Below are 5,654 nucleotides of genomic sequence, written 5' to 3'. Positions count from 1 at the left end.
ATCACAGATACCCAATACACATCCCCTGCTCAGCCCGAAGTCACTTTGCTTGACCTTAATTTTATTTTTTTAATAACTCAAATGTCATTGATTTTATATTGTAACCATATTTCTGCTAACCTCTTGGCCAGGTCACCCTTGCAAAAAAGATCCTCATCTCTCTGGGTTTTATAGCTGGTTAAATACTACACAACAAAAGATGGTCATAGAACAACAAAGTGCAAACATTCACCCTTTATTGCAGAGTAAAATTCAGTGAAAACATGGACAGATTAAAACATCAAAATTTAAGCAAATGTGGGATCTCTACTGATTTGAATTTTATTTAAACTGGAACTAATTTTCATAACATCCTTACATACAATGAAGTCCCTTGAACAATACAGCAGTATTTATTTGAACTCTGTCTTCCTCCCCTCAGTCTCTCTTCTTCTGTATGTAATTATGTCGCCTAAATTAAGTTCTAAACACACTGGACAGTAAAGATGTAGGTCAACTCCCAAACGGTCTGAATTCCACAATGGATTGATGTCGTCTTGCAGTTCCAACATTTGTGGACCCAAAAGGGGACTGTCCCTTACCAGGACATTGATCCCAGGATGAGGTTCAGTCATGGATCCACTCTCCTCACATTTAATCTCTGGAACCAGCATACCCTGACAAAAAAAAAAAAAAAAGATACTGTTTATGAACAGCACTGTTTTTTTTGTGTTTTAGATTATGTAGGAACAGTGACAGACTAATAATAACTTATATTGTTGCTTGCAGGCAGACCTCATATCTCCATAACTGTTTATAATTTTCAAATAAGTGAACCTTAACAAAGTAGTGACATTAGTATATCTGATGGCTCATAAGGCCATGCATTGTGATGCATTTTGAACTTGCAGATGTGCTACTCTTCCTACAAACAAACAATTTAGGGAAATTGTTTGCACCACACAACAATAATCCTTTTCATTCATTTTCGATGAAAATTCACTGTAGTCATTATGATTTCATGATACTCTTCTTGATACTTTCCACTTTAGTCAAACTGCACACAAATCAGTTGTCCAGTACAGTGAGATTAAATAAAGCATTTACCCGGGGATCAGAAACAGGGTTTTGGGTCAAGCCCAACTGCCACAGCTGATTTGGTGTCATGCTTTGCTCCGTCCTGATTGGATGGCTGTCCCACGCGTCACTAAAGACATCCAAACTGGCCTGAATGCGTGGTAGAAAAATGTAATGGCTGCAGAATACGTGATGTGACTGATATTGAGCAAGTCTTGGTCCTCAGGAGAGTGCAGGATGTTGTAATATAAACCAGTAACACTCACGAAGACATCACACCAGAGGAGCTCAATCCTGTATTTGGAAAAAAGCAAAAAGAAATATTATATTGTCAGATTTATTTTTAAAACATCATTCACTTTTATGTATCAGGGCTCCAGACTAACTTTTTTCACTAGGAGCATAGTGGCCCCTAACTGAAAATTTTAGGGGCACAACCAGAAAATTTAGGGGCGCATACCGTAAATCAACATTCTAACCAAATCTACTAATTTCCACTGTATTACAAATAAATACTTTAATAATAGATGCAGAAATTACAATTTGCTGTTTCTAATTCAGTGTCACATTTTATTCTGCACTTTTGAAGATGCAACATGAAGGTAAACTGACAGCACCATCGCTGTCACGACAGTACAACTAAGTAAAAATAGTAAAAAAAATACCATACATTTAGAATAAAAAAAAGTTTTTAGTAACAAGTGATTACCGTAGTAACCTTTCGTAATTTCACAGTTTCAAACAATACTTAAATGTATGTAAATATTAGAGGATGGAAATTCATGTTGGTGACACCAAATAGGTTCAGCCAAGATGCACAATAAGCGTGTTTGAGATCACCCAGATGGACGCAACACTGCACAGATCACCTGGTGTGTGACGTATATTTTTGTTTTTGCTCCAACATCACCTGTCAATCAAAACAAAAATATCACGAGAAAGGGGTGAGAGCAAGACACCAATCAGAGCGAACGCAGCTGGAAATTTAGTATTGAACTGACTAAAAGCTGCCCTAAAGACTAAAAAACAATGCATTATGGGACATGCGTCCTGATGGGTTTTTTGTAGTTCACTGATCAATTAAAATAATTTAAAATACCAACTGATTAAAAAAAGGCTACATCCATTACAAAACATTAAAATAATTATAAAACATGTAATATCACAGCTCATACTTAGGGGGAGAGGCATATTAAAACGAAATTGAATGTTAAGGACAACTCCTAATTCCTGGTCTCTTTCAGTCTCGCTGCAGCTTCGATTTCATGCGAGTTTGAGACCCCTGCTGTACACTCTGTCACTGGTACACTAGCTGCAGGTCGGAAGAACTAATCAATAGTTCGCTTGCTCATAGCTCAGACGCACATATCAGGTTGTGATGATATTTGTCTCCGTTTCCTTCCCACGGATGTTTACGCGCGCTCGATTATCTCTAGGCCCCGCCCCTCCACATATTTTAGCCACTTGCAGTGACTTTCCCTATTCTTCTCACGCGCATTGGCCGCCTCAGGCATCACTCAATGAAACGCGAGTGTGTGCTCCAGTCTCATGAGTATTCGCGTGAGTGTGTGTGTCTGCCTGCGTGCGCGCTCGCGTCTCATTGATGATTTCATCTCACATTTCATCGATCATTGACGTGCTCCTTTCATGTTTAATGTATAAAAAATACGGAGGGTGGAAGAGGCAAATTTACTGGTCGCACATGTGCGACTGGGTGTAAAATTCAGTCGCACACTCTCAAATTTTGGTCGCAAAATGCGACCAAATGGACGCAGTCTGGAGCCCTGTGTATATATTAAAGCTTCTAAAACTAGGTTCAACTCACCGTTGATTGTGTGTACACTTTTCCCACAATGAAGCTGTTTGTGTCAGTTGTACGTACTGTGAGCATTAACTCGGCTATGCCCACATTTTCTCCTCCGTGATCTCCTCTCACCCTGACAATAACATGAAAATCATGTCTCAAACACATAATTACAAATGCATCGCCAATACGGTACACATCAGTTTAAAATGTAATGTTCTTATGCATGTTGCCAATAAGTAGAATTTCTAGGTTAAAAAAATTGCAGGAGTGGGTTACATGTATCACTGGGGGAAAAAATGAGGTGAGAGAGACTGTTAAGGGGGGGTAAAATGTTATTCATGAGGGGAAAGTTTTAGAGTTGCCTTTGTTTATGGAGAGGAGTCTAAAAAAAGTAATTTTATTTTTGTACAAATAACCAAGTACTTATACTGCCTGATATGTGAATAAAAGATTTCTTTATGAATGACATGAATACCTCAGAGGAAAGCCTTACACGTTCACAGCGTCACTGAAGAAGGGCAAGTGGGTGTCTGCACAGTTGTTGTCTGCTATCTTCTCAGGTACAAGATCTATGGAATACAAGTACAAATACTTTCAACTGACAGATGTTTACGGCGGCAAAAATGCTAAATTCCCAATTGACAGGTAAAACAGTAATACAATAGGATGATAAAATATGAAATAGAATAGAATAGAAGGGTATTTAATAATCCCTGAGGAAATTTTTTTTAAATGGCCATCTTAAAAAAACACATAAGTGTTTGTGTTTTTACATGCATTACAAATAGAAATATCACAAAATAAAAAGATTGATAAAAATAGGTAAATAATTGGAAAATCAGTGGGTAAAATTAAAAGAAATTACTTGTAAGATGCCCTGCCAGAGAGTTGTATTGCCTGATGTCACGAGGAACAAAAGATTGTCACGCTGTCACGCTTCAGTAATTCCTAGAGAATAAATAAAAACACAACAAACATGGATTAAATCATTTAGCTGTCTGATCTTAAATTACATAATTTTCAAATATATGAAAGGGGAATTTTTTAAAACACTCTTGCTATGATTACTTGAGCTTGTAGTAAAGAACACCTTTAAAAAAAATCAGAGACAAGACACTGATCACAGGAAGCCTGTGTGTAATACTTACAGTAACTTCTACTCTAATCACTGTTGACAGCTGATTTCTCCCATCCACCCTTTCTGTGACTACTTATCGACTACAAAACAGCCTAAAAACATAATGTTTGGGATTCTTGTCATTACGTCATTGGAAGTAAAGATACGGGGAATTTAGTGGCTGTCACTCTGACACAATCTCACAGGGCTGGTCATCACAATGAATACGGGTTCTAACGTTAGAAACTTAATGAGGCTTCTTTCATTCAACAGTGGATTCATGTATGTTATATTTAAAAAATGCCGTTTTCATGAATGTCATATGAATTAACTTTGTTGCACAGTCCACCCCGTCTTAAAGTCTGGGTTGTGAAAATGCTGTGTCTAACTTTAACCCGGATCGCGTTTACATAAGGCAGCACACGGAACAACTAGCTAGTTAGCATAGCATAGCATCAGTGTTTAAACAAATCGCCGTCTCCAAATCAATACTTTTTATTAAACTTTCTTTGCTGCTGTAAATCCGGCATGCTTTTCCCCTTAGTTCCTTATGAATCATGTTAAGAACCTACAGATCATTGGCTATAGATGCTAGCTTGAACCGACACCGGCTTGAACTTCACTCACACTCACAGGCAGCCACAACTTGCACAGGCTAAGCAAAACAAAGCTAAGCTAATTTGCGGTGGGGGTACTCTGCAAACGACTCGGCTGCAGTGTTCATAAAGCATTCACACATGTCACTTGGCAAAGGAGAACGCTTCAACTTAGTATTCAATAACATTACAGGACGTACAACGAGGGAATGATCAAATAAATGCATTACTTACGGGCTGAGACTGATCCCGTTCAGAAGACCTCTCCGCCATGTTTGCCGCCCGCGTCCTTTCAACTGCTGTGCTGAACAGCTCCCTCCCTCGTCACTTTGAAAGTGAGGAGTGTAAGGGGCCATTCGATTGGCTAAAAGCGAACCCGCCTGCTTTGCCGATTAGTTTGATTGACAGATTCACTAGCCAATGGTGAGATTAGTCGACCCGCTCCGTCAGATGAGTCTCAATATTCACCGTAGAAAAATCTCTCACACACACGGGGAGATTCACAAACGAGAACGGGATTTTGAATGCACAGTCTGCAATTCGAATGATCTGTGAGTTCACATCACATGTGTACCTAAAAATCATGTTTGTGAAGCACCTACTGTGTATTTCTGATACATTTATTGTGAATTTCTAAAATGTTTTTGTGAAAAACAGTGTGCACATTTGTGAGAAACACTTATTGTGCATTTGTAAAACATTTAGTGTGCATGTGTGAAACACAATCTGTGTGTTTGTGAAACACAGGGTGTGTATTTCCGAATTTATTTTTCACGTTTGCATAAAATGACATTTGTGAATCGGAGCGTGTGCATTTGTAAAACCGGTTGTGTGCATTTCTGATTATTGAGACTGAATTAACTCCATAAAAAACAGCAATCAAGAAAACAATCTATAACGATACAAACAGTGTAGTTATTTTACCAAATGGCATTTCTCCCAGATTATTAATCAACAAAGGAATGAAATAAGGCTGTCCAATATCACCGTTACTTTTTATAACAGCAACAGAAATGTCATCAGTACTTGTAAAAAAAACTCTTGTTTCTGTAAAGTCAATGTCCTGGGAGAACAGTTA

At 38.2% G+C, this 5,654-nt stretch overlaps 1 long non-coding RNA gene across 3 annotated transcripts; it reads right to left on the bottom strand.

The window, feature by feature from the left end:
- Positions 1 to 219: 219 nt before the first annotated feature.
- On the bottom strand, positions 220 to 4,948 carry LOC144992418 (uncharacterized). 3 transcript variants are annotated; one of them, XR_013656337.1, is made up of 7 exons: positions 4,811 to 4,948; positions 3,729 to 3,811; positions 3,339 to 3,432; positions 2,882 to 2,993; positions 1,323 to 1,350; positions 1,087 to 1,206; positions 220 to 656 (listed from the first exon to the last, which is right to left on the bottom strand). It is a non-coding gene; the product is annotated as an uncharacterized LOC144992418 (long non-coding RNA). The 3 variants fall into 3 exon arrangements; XR_013656338.1 differs by having other exon boundaries at positions 1,087 to 1,186; XR_013656339.1 differs by having other exon boundaries at positions 3,357 to 3,432.
- Positions 4,949 to 5,654: the final 706 nt, after the last annotated feature.

This window comes from Oryzias latipes, chromosome 6, assembly GCF_053564925.1.
Source record: "Oryzias latipes strain Hd-rR chromosome 6, Olatipes_Hd-rR_3.1".
Classification (NCBI taxonomy): Eukaryota; Metazoa; Chordata; class Actinopteri; order Beloniformes; family Adrianichthyidae; genus Oryzias; species Oryzias latipes.
This window is presented reverse-complemented; position numbering and strand designations above follow the sequence as displayed.